Here is an 11,910-nt window from a genome sequence, read left to right as displayed (position 1 = left end):
TAGTACCTTACGTTCTTATTCGACTGTCAAGCTGTCCCGGCTCCGCATGGGTAACACTAAGAGTAGAAGACTGGACGACGCGTTTGTACACTCCTGGAAATTGAAATAAGAACACCGTGAATTCATTGTCCCAGGAAGGGGAAACTTTATTGACACATTCCTGGGGTCAGATACATCACATGATCACACTGACAGAACCGCAGGCACATAGACACAGGCAACAGAGCATGCACAATGTCGGCACTAGTACAGTGTATATCCACCTTTCGCAGCAATGCAGGCTGCTATTCTCCCATGGAGACGATCGTAGAGATGCTGGATGTAGTCCTGTGGAACGGCTTGCCATGCCATTTCCACCTGGCGCCTCAGTTGGACCAGCGTTCGTGCTGGACGTGCAGACCGCGTGTGACGACGCTTCATCCAGTCCCAAACATGCTCAATGGGGGACAGATCCGGAGATCTTGCTGGCCAGGGTAGTTGACTTACACCTTCTAGAGCACGTTGGGTGGCACGGGTTACATGCCGACGTGCATTGTCCTGTTGGAACAGCAAGTTCCCTTGCCGGTCTAGGAATGGTAGAACGATGGCTTCGATGACGGTTTGGATGTACCGTGCACTATTCAGTGTCCCCTCGACGATCACCAGTGGTGTACGGCCAGTGTAGGAGATCGCTCCCCACACCATGATGCCGGGTGTTGGCCCTGTGTGCCTCGGTCGTATGCAGTCCTGATTGTGGCGCTCACCTGCACGGCGCCAAACACGCATACGACCATCATTGGCACCAAGGCAGAAGCGACTCTCATCGCTGAAGACGACACGTCTCCATTCGTCCCTCCATTCACGCCTGTCGCGACACCACTGGAGGCGGGCTGCACGATGTTGGGGCGTGAGCGGAAGACGGCCTAACGGTGTGCGGGACCGTAGCCCAGCTTCATGGAGACGGTTGCGAATGGTCCTCGCCGATACCCCAGGAGCAACAGTGTCCCTAATTTGCTGGGAAGTGGCGGTGCGGTCCCCTACGGCACTGCGTAGGATCCTACGGTCTTGGCGTGCATCCGTGCGTTGCTGCGGTCCGGTCCCAGGTCGACGGGCACGTGCACCTTCCGCCGACCACTGGCGACAACATCGATGTACTGTGGAGACCTCACGCCCCACGTGTTGAGCAATTCGGCGGTACGTCCACCCGGCCTCCCGCATGCCCACTATACGCCTTCGCTCAAAGTCCGTCAACTGCACATACGGTTCACGTCCACGCTGTCGCGGCATGCTACCAGTGTTAAAGACTGCGATGGAGCTCCGTATGCCACGGCAAACTGGCTGACACTGACGGCGGCGGTGCACAAATGCTGCGCAGCTAGCGCCATTCGACGGCCAACACCGCGGTTCCTGGTGTGTCCGCTGTGCCGTGCGTGTGATCATTGCTTGTACAGCCCTCTCGCAGTGTCCGGAGCAAGTTTGGTGGGTCTGAGACACCGGTGTCAATGTGTTCTTTTTTCCATTTCCAGGAGTGTAGTATGTAGTGATGCGTATATACCTCCCACATGAATGATTCTCTTAGTGAAAACGATATCAAAATCCCTACAGTACTCCCTGAGATTAGCCCAAACATACAGATAGAAACTGAGGCTGCGGACTTTAGATTATACATTATACACTGCCACAGTTTAAACTCACTGACGCTACGCAATGCTCCAAACCTCATATTCAGGGTATGCAACGGATGTCGAGAACCTATGGTACATGCACACTATCTTGGTAAATATGCAGTGTGCTGTAGGTGTCACTGACTTAACACTACCTTCAAAGATATTTTCATGATAAAACAATTAAAAAATATAGCTAGCAAGTTATTGCACCTAGTGTAACTTATATTGTTTTGGTAGTTGCTTTAAATTCCAATTGAGAATTGATATACTGAAAATAAATTGTTTTTGGGGGAAAAAAAAAACTTTGAAGGCTACGATTGTGGATGGAGTTGTGAACAGTAACTGTGAGATGTACAATCAAACACAACTTTATTTTTCTAAGAACCACTTATTTAAACATTGCTTTAAAAGATCACAATTAGACAATACGGCTGAAAGCCTAGTTAAAGAAAATTTGAGATATTTTCTGGGTTGAAGGCCCAAAACCACACCAAAAAGAAGAACGGCTGAAGGCCTGGCTTAGAAATCAAAAACAATTAAAAATAGAAGGTAAAATTTAAAAAAAACATGCAATTGAAAACAATTTGCGGCTGAAAGCTTACATTTCACGTCTGAATGATAACTATAAACAAAACACATTAATAACGTTTTTTCTAACCAAGAAATTTTTTTTTTAAAACTTACAACAGAATGGCCGAAAGCCTACTTAAAGAAATATTAATTTATTGTGTGGCTGAAGGCCACAAACGAATTTGAAACAACGGCTGAATGCCTTATTAAAAGGGGTTCACGTAAATCCTCGGCTGAAGGCCACATATAACAGATCGAAGAACTAATGGCTTAGGGCCTGGATTACAAACAATTTCAGATAGAACAAATTGTAAGGAAAAAAACTTTTTTTAAAAATAAAATCAATCATCAAAATTTTAATTGAAGACGGCTGAAGGCCTTTATGTAAAATTTAAAAAGACTGCATTAATACACGACCAAAGGCCTCTCACAATACTTTAAATTAAAATGAAAATCACAATCTAAAACAAACAGAACAAGTGGTATTCAGAAGTGTTCCAGGGGTCGATCTGAGAAGGTAGCTCAAACGTAAGGTGAAGAGAGACAGTCAGCCAAGAGTTGAATTTAAATAATTGGATGGCAACCCAAACTAGGGGCAGCCCAAGGACCAACCAAAAATTTAACCAATTCCCTTCCGTCCGACCAACAGCACAACGATGGAAAACATCGGCCGAGGACGAGGATACGAATAGCACTACGTCTTCATAAATTGGCGTCTATAAACAGCCAAGGTAACAGTAACAACTCTAAGCAAAATATGAATCCTACAACTTAAAAGGCTGTCGAACTAAACTCCGCGCCAGACAGCGTCAACATGACGAAGAAAGGCACACTGCCGGAAAACTACACTAACGACCAGGTCAGGTAACTGAGGCATTAACTGCCACACGTGCACTTCACTGGCAAGTAACAGTCAATATAATAATTAATCACAGTATAGGAAGACGGCTGCAAGATTTCACCAACTCCAGCACATCATATGTTGCTGCTAGCCCGAACGGCCCAGGGAGCAACAACCCACAAATGAACAAAAGTTGAGATTAACTGATCACTCAACTTCAGTGTCCAGGTAGCTTTCGCAGCTAGCGCCTCATGATCCGACAGACACTGGACTCGCATTCGGGAGGACGACGGTTCAATCCCGCGTCCGGCCATCCTGATTTAGGTTTTCCGTGATTTCCCTAAATCACTCCAGGCAAATGCCGGGATGGTTCCTCTGAAAGGAAACGGCCGAATTCCTTCCTCATCCTTCCCTAATCCGATGAGACCGGTGACCTCGCTGTCTGGTCTCCTTCCCCGAAACCAACCAACCAACCAACCATGATCCGACAGCGTGTGCACGCAGCCAGCGGTCCCGGCCTAGCCACACGTTGTGGAGACTTCCTCGCTGCTCCATCACAACCGACTGTCCACCACCACCACCACCACCACCACCACCACCACCACCACTCGGAAATACTAGCGGTCACACCAAAGATAGTACGACAGTACTAGTATCGATAAGCGCTGCTGCTGCCACTCAAGGAGGCAAGCCAGCGACTTCGTTACGCTAGAAAGTAAGGAAGAAACAAGACGCTACTTGATGTGACAAAATGCCAAAGAACAAACGGCATGAACGCGAGCCGCACATGCCTCACCGATCTGACCCAAAATCTTAAGAGGTTTCGGTTTTACATTACATCAGTAAACAATTCACAGCCGTACAATCGGTAACAGTAATGCCATGTAAGGGTTTCACTAAGGACGTTCGCCCAGCATTTCGTCCTTTAAACGTCGCACTCATGTCTAAAAGACAGAACCGAAATAAGTGAAGATGGGATAGAAATGCAACTGAAATCGCTCGATAGAAGGAAGGCCCCTGAACCAGATGGGGTACCAACTCAATTCTACATAGAGTATGCGAAGCAGCTAGCTCCTTTTAGAAGAGGGTGTTCCGTACGTCTCTGGAGGAGCAAAGTGTTCCCGATGATTGGAAAAAAAAAGCGCAGGTCATTCCCATTCTCAAGAAGAGTCGTCGAACAGGCGCACGTAACAATAGGCCTATATCTCTGACGTCGGTCTGAATTTCGGAACATGCTCTACGCTCGCGAAAATGGAAATTTGTGGTAAGTTCTATGGGACCAAACTGATGAGGCCATCGGCCCTAGGCTTACACACTACTTGGTCTAACTTAAGCTATCTTAACGCTAAGGACAACACACGCGCTTATGCACGAGGGAGGGATCGAACCTCCGATGGGGGCAACCGAGCGAACAGTGGCAAGGCGCATGAGACCGCGCGGCTATGAACGCGAGTTATGACATTTCTGGAGACCGAAAATCTCTGTAGGAATCAACATGCGTACCGAAAGCAACGATCGTCTGAATCTAGCTCGCTCAACGCTGTTGACAAATGCTGGTTGGCCGCTGGTGCATCTGGACGTGCCTGCAATACGTCTCCGCAGCGCATTCCATATGTGCTCGATGAGTTCTGAGTTGGCGGAACGGGCAGGTCATTTCATTCGCCGAATATCCTCTCATTCGAAGTTCTTCACCACCTGCACAGTTCGATGCGATCTAGTATAAAAATGAAGTCAGTGCCGAATGCATCACTCAAATTACGTAAATGGGGGAGGAGTACAATGGCACAATAATGTTTCCAAGATGCTACTCCAGGCGGGTGTAAAATGAATGTGCGCAAGGGAAAATAATAAAGACTAAAGCCCTGTCTGGCTACCCCCTGAAGCAGATCTTTGGACCTCTTAATTCTATAATTTACAATCTAAATATAAATGAATGATGAAGGCAACTAATACTACTAAATGATAAAAGTTGTTCCAGCTTATATATATATTGTAGATTTAAAAAAACCTTTATATTACAAAGCTTACATTTCCTAAGTAAAAATACAAGTCAATTGCCCAACTCTGCCCCTTATTGTTAATGCGCGGTCTAATATCACTAACGCGAAATGACTGACATCATCTACGTACCAAACACTAGAAGACACTACTTTCAAAGATGATCTACGGTGGTGTGGAACCGCAGTGGAAATAAACTAACGTCATCACAGCTGTTTAGCTTTTATAGCCCTAATAACCCGAAGCAATTTGTGATATCACCGTATGTACTGCGTCCGGTGTGTCGAAGTGATGGTTCTCGTACTCGTCTGCGACGATGGAAGAACACCTACAAAATAAAGCTCTTTCAAACACTGGGACGGCAGAAGGCGGTCCTCTGACTACTATACTCTAATACTGTCTTCTCCTCTCTGTGTTCTACAGACGAGAAACGTGAATTCCCAGCAACAAGGACAGAGTTCAGATAAGGTCTAAACGTAAGTATAGGCAGAGGAAGTGCTCTCAATTACTGAACGCTGCGTACTCAACGACGACTTCCAACCCGCAGGTGAAGTCCAGAATCATATAGGTTCGCAACAGTACAGTGCCTGACTGTTCTAACTATAAACTCTCCTGAGAGCAACGACAGCAAGTCAGTCTGTACCAACAAAGCTGATACTGGGCGACCGTCACACACGGGCGCTCACAACGGAAGACCTGCGCCGGCCGCGGTGGTCTAGCGGTTCTGGCGCTGCAGTCCGGAACCGCGGGTTCGAATCCTGCCTCGGGCATGGGTGTGTGTGATGTCCTTAGGTTAATTAGGTTTAAGTAGTTCTAAGTTCTAGGGGACTTATGACCTAAGATGTTGAGTCCCATAGTGCTCAGAGCCATTTAAAAAAACGGAAGACCTCGTATCTCCACCGCTGGCTTCCCAGCAAGGCTCGGCTCCCCACCATCGTAATTCCGAAAACGAATCATATTCCCGAAATCACGGAATATTCTCCCCCTCTGCAGATTCTTCCGAACGCCGACCAACCATGTTTTAGTCTTTTGTCGTCCAGCGCGGAAATTTTGCGACGAAAAACCTATACTCGTACAATGGTACGCTTCTGAGTAAAAATCCTTGGAAAGTATTGTGCTGCAGCGCTTATGTGCTACGACGTCCGTCTTGCCATTTCCTGTGTTCAAGCTTTTGCAATAAGAAGTCAACAACGCGTTGTATACACGAAGTAATAAAGGACTGTAAAGAATAATATAAAGCTGAAAAAATAGAAGTGTTTAGGGAAGAAGGACTGACTATGGAACTATTCTAAGGCAGAAGAGTGAAAATAACTGGTGTGAAGAGGTCAGAAGAAAGGGAGAAAAAACATAGTGAACAGATTAAAGAGTACTGCAAGAAAAGAGAACGAAGAATAAGGAATTGAAATTGGCACGTGGCCCTTAATTTCCCCATCGGAGTTGGTGGGGGGGGGGGGGGGGTGGAGAGAAGAATAAGTAAATAAAATCCTTTTGAGAATAAAAATATGGTCCAAATAGGCTGTATTGTGTTCATTATCAGTGCAATTGGCCAATTTCAACGAGAGGTCACGTTCAAGCACTTGTAATACGTTCAAAAATGGTGACACTCGTTTATACATCAATTGTCTACAAGCTCTCGCTTATACGTATACTTTATAGCCAAGTTACTTAAATATTTTAAGCTTCACGCTTGATTTTACATTGTAAGACATCGCTGGTACATTTGGACAGGTGTACATTGTATTACTCTGCGTATGTGGCAGCCGAAACAAAGACGAAGTTGCCAAATAACAGCTGTTATGATAAGACCGATAGTGTTTAGAATCCTATCTGTGGAAGGTTGATAACATCAAGTAAGCTAAATGGTTCAAATGGCTCTGAGCACTATGCGACTTCTGAGGTCATCAGTCGCCTAGAACTTAGAACTAATTAAACCTAACTAACCTAAGGACATCACACACACCCATGCCCGAGGCAGGATTCGAACCTGCGATCGTAGCGGTCGCTCGGCTCCAGACTGTAGCGCCTAGAACCGCACGGCCACTCTGGCCGGCCCAAGTAAGCTACTGGCGCCTTATTTGCTGGCATATTATGTTCGTTATTCTCGCATGTACTGTCTTATTAAAGGCAGAGAATCGAAATTCATACATGAAATGTCATGTCACATGTAATGTTGGAAATTACAGTACAAATTGTGAACTACAAAAGATTATGCCGGGCCTTTTAATGAGATTGCCAGTCAGTCTACAAAATAAAACAATTATGATGTAGTAACAAATACGCTATATGGTGTATTGGAACCGGTAACTGATTATATGCGTACTAGCCCATTTTTCCACTTTATGTTTTATAAACTGTTATTAAAAAAACTGGAAAGCCATAGTTTGATTACACCATATCAATACAGTTATTTCAACAGTATATTACTCTACAGATGTTGAAATAAACAGGTGTTACGTCAAGGAGAAGCGATCTAATTTGGATTGCCTTTAAGAGCCATATGAACTACTGCACAACTTAATGCGAAATCGAAGTAGTAGGTACAGTTTGGAAGAAAATACCTCATTTAGAGCTCATGCTTTCCAAGTATTATAGTACTAGCTGGTTCACAGATCATACATCATATGTCATGTTATACATACAAATGTTAACATTATCATGTTAATACCACTAAAAATATGCCAGACTTCCTCAAGCAGCATATTAGTCAGACTAAAAACTAAAATCCCCATTAGTAAATTAACAGGAGAAACAGAATATTTTAAACCAACATCAATACTTACACATAAAACACTAATTTATACTACATCATACATACATAAAATATTCTAATTCCATACATATAGTGCTGGAAGATAAGTGGTGTTATAATTCCAGGCGAAACGAGATAGCTAAGTTGAAATAGTAAAATAACGACACAATCTTACAGAAGTTATAATATTATGAAGCAAATGAACGTTTGAAGAATAGTGAGTCTTATAATTCCAGATAAAAATAGTACAGGTAAAATAAGATTACAGTATTAACAAAAGTCTGTGCCTATACTCTTAGATTCACTATTAACTATTCGCAAAGATCTGAAAATTAATAAACATCTGAAGAAGACAACTGATATACACCATGTGATCAAAAGTAACACCCCCAAAAACATACGTTTTTCATATTAAGTGCATTGTGCTGCCACCTACTGCAAGGTACTCCATATCAGCGACCTCAGTAGTCATTAGACATCGTGAGAGAGCAGAATGAGGCGCTCCGCAGAACTGACGGACTTCGAACGTGGTCAGGTAATTGGGTGTCACTTGTTATCACTCGTCTGTAAGTGAGATTTCCACACTCATGAACATCCCTAGGTTCACAGTTTCCGATGTGATACTGAAGTGGAAACGTGAAGGGACACGTACAAGCACAAAAGCATACAGGCCGACCTCGTCTGTTGACTGACAGACACCGCCAACAGTTGAAGAGGGTCGTAACGTATAATAATCAGACAGCTATCCAGAGCATGCATGCCACAGGAATTCCAAACTGCATCAGGATCCACTGCAAGTTTCTATGACAGTTAGGCGGGAGGTGAGAAAACTTTGACTTCATGCTCGAGCGGCTGCTCTTAAGTCACACATCACTCCGGTAAATACCAAACGACACCTCGCTTTGTCTAAGTAGCGTATCATTGGCCGATTGAACAGTGGAAAAACGTTGGGTGGCGTGACGAATCACGGTACACAATGTGGCGATTCGATAGCAGGGTATGGGTATGGTGAATACCTAGTGAACGTCATCTGCCAACGTGTGTAATTTGCACTCCGTCTTCAGGCAACAAGTGGCCCATCGGAACCATCCGACCGCCGTGTCATTCTCAGGTGAGGATGCAGATAGGAGGGGCGTGGGGCAGCACACAGCTCTCCCGGTCGTTATGATGGTTTTCATTCACCGGAGCCGCTACTATTCGGTCGAGTAGCTCCTCAATTGGCATCACGAGGCTGAGTGCACCCCGAAAAATGGCAACAGCACATGGCTGTCCGGATGGTCACCCATCCAAGTGCCGGTCACGCCCGACAGCGCTTAACTTTGGTGATCTGACGGGAACCGGTGTATCCACTGTGGCAAGGCCGTTGCCCTAGCGTGTGTAATGCCAACAGTAAAATTCGGAGGCGGTGGTGTTGTGGTTTGGTGGTCTTTTTCATGAACGGGGCTTGCACCCTCGTTTTGCGTGCCACTATCAGAGCACAGACCTACACTGGTGTTTTAAGCACCTTCTTGCTTCCCACTGTTGAACAATTCGGGGATGGCGATTGTATCTTTCGACACGATAGAGCACCTGTTCATAATGCACGGCCTGTGGCAGAGTGGTTACACGACAGTGACATCCCTGTAATGGACAGGCCTGCACAGAGTCCTGACCTGAATCTTATAGAACACCTGTGGGATGTTTTGGAAGCCGACTTCGTGCCAGGTCTCACCGACCGATATCGATACCTCTCCTCATTGCAGCATTCCGTGAAGAATGGGGCTGCCATTCCCCAAGAAACCTTCCAGCCCCTAATCGAACGTATGCCTGCGAGAGTGTAAACTGTCATCAAGGCTAAGGGTGGGCCAACACCATATTGAATTCCAGCAGTATCAATGGAGGGAACTTGTAAGTTACTTTCAACCAGGTGTCTGGATACTTTTGATCATATAGTGTATAAAGCAATGTCACAATTTTTGAACGTTTTACAGATGCTTGAGAATAAGTCACTGCTGAAATTGGCCAATTGCACGATAATGAAGAGACTATCTTATATTTGGGCCATATTTTCGTTCGTAAAACACGTAGAGGCTGTGGATCCCGACAAAAATAGTTTTAAAAAATAAAATTGTTTTAGCACCAGCCACACCATCAGTTTTGTGTTTTATACTAAGTCTTTATTTCTTTTAAAACTTATTTTAATGTTTTGATAGTAAAAAGAACTGTTGTATTTACAAATTCAACGCCACTTGGCTGAAGAGAAGCAACAGGGTTGCGGTCTCTCTCCCTCCTACCACCCTCAACCCCATGTGAGGCGAATAAAATGAATACTAAGAAGAAAAACATGGGGATACTGGCGGCCATTGTTGTCTCACTTTGTTTGCTTCACTTGCTAGCGGAGCGTGAAAAGGGAGTGACTTGCATTGGAAGGAGTACGCTCCTCGATTCGCCGTATAGTTGCTTGCTTAGTTAAGTACGTAGATGCAGGTGGTCTCAGCTTTCTCACTACACGGTGGGTCGGGCAGCGCTACTGTCACGCCAGCGCGGAACACGTGTGGCTGACCTCAGCTCGACCAGTAAAGTTCCGCTGGTCGCGCAGGCCCGGGATCGATCCCCGACTCGCTATAAGAGACGGTGAGCTCGCTGGCGTATCCCAGTGCGTTTCCGCCCTCCGCCGCCAGACAGCTCTGCGCTCGCGGACGCGGGTTTGTGGGCAAAGTTCGCGGGCGTCGGCTCGGAAGGCCGGTCCACCGCGGTCACCGCGTGTCTCTGTTGAGAGACTTCGTCCGCCGTACGGCCACTGGGTATTAAGTCTCAGCTTCTGCTGCCCAAACTGGTCACCGCGACCAAAAGGTACTGCAACTACTGAGTTTCTAAACACACAACATTTGTAAATCAGGGACCCTATTCTATGCGTTTGCAATGGGGGGGGGGGGGGGGGGAGCAGTTGTCCCTTCCCAGTACCTGGGGATATAGGCTCTATATTTATTGCCACATTCTCACAACATTTTAGCAATGATCTTCGGTAATCGTACTAAATGGCAGATTTTGTAATTCTGCGATACAAAATATTATAAGTTTTAATTTCGCATTTTTTCCTGACTATTTTTGTTGTAATATTCTCTCCACCGTACAGTCTTTTCTGCTTCTTTTATTTTTTTAAATTTTGAGACTCTAGTTTTCAGTGTCAACCTAACGTTACTGCTATATTAGCAAAAACATTTCTAGTGAATAGCTGGTTGAATGCACGGGAATAATATCGTTTTTAGGGCCTGTATCGTACAGGATTCACCGTCTCCTCCAAAACAAACTCGACTGTAAAACAGTATTTTCTACTAATAATAGCTTAAAAACAATGTTTTTCATATTTTCAAACCAGTGCATTGTCTCTTACAAAACTTAGGTGTCTATAAGGCTGCGACACTTGTCCAGCCTATTATATAGGACAAGCACGGCGAGCAATTGCTGTTAGCTATAAAGAACGTCTGTTAGGGGGAAAAAAAGTTACTTGTCCTTTGTTGATCATTTATTAACTATGGGCCATAAGCTTAAAGAAGTTCATGACGTCAGTATGCTGCACACAGAAAAGAAAGGCTTAGACTTAATATCCTTTAAGAATTAGAATGACGGTTGCAGCTACATAGTAAAAATTTCTTCAATGGTATAAAGCCGTTACTTAGAAACGCCCGCCTGTAACTGACTCGTCTTTTTCCTCAGACTAGACTCTAAAATAAATTGTAATCGTTTTTATGCAAAATGTATAGAATAACTGGTATTGCATAGACCTGTATAAATTTCAGTTTGCATAATACTCACTACTGACTTGTGAGTCAACGTGTACGTGCAAATCCAGATGCTATTCGTAGAGGAATGTTCTATCTATGCAACTAATTCAAGGCAGTTTGTTTATTGCGATACGCGTTTCGCTTCTTTTATTTGTGAAGCGTCTTCAGTGAAATACCCGTTAAAAACAAACAAACACACACACACACACACACACACACACACACACACACAAATGAAAATATCAAACCACAGACACAACACGAACAAAATACGATAGATAAACGCAAAGCGACAGTTTAAAACACTACACACCGAAAACGGACACATGTTAAACACAAAAT

At 44.7% G+C, this 11,910-nt stretch overlaps 1 pseudogene; it reads right to left on the bottom strand.

Moving 5' to 3' along the window:
- Positions 1-9,054: 9,054 nt before the first annotated feature.
- On the bottom strand, positions 9,055-9,172 carry LOC126425607 (5S ribosomal RNA; annotated as a pseudogene).
- Between the last annotated feature and the right edge of the window lie 2,738 nt (positions 9,173-11,910).

Source organism: Schistocerca serialis, chromosome 10 (assembly GCF_023864345.2).
Source record: "Schistocerca serialis cubense isolate TAMUIC-IGC-003099 chromosome 10, iqSchSeri2.2, whole genome shotgun sequence".
NCBI classification, from domain to species: Eukaryota; Metazoa; Arthropoda; class Insecta; order Orthoptera; family Acrididae; genus Schistocerca; species Schistocerca serialis.
The sequence above is the reverse complement of the archived record's forward strand: the minus strand, read 5'-3'. Positions and strand labels throughout refer to the sequence as shown.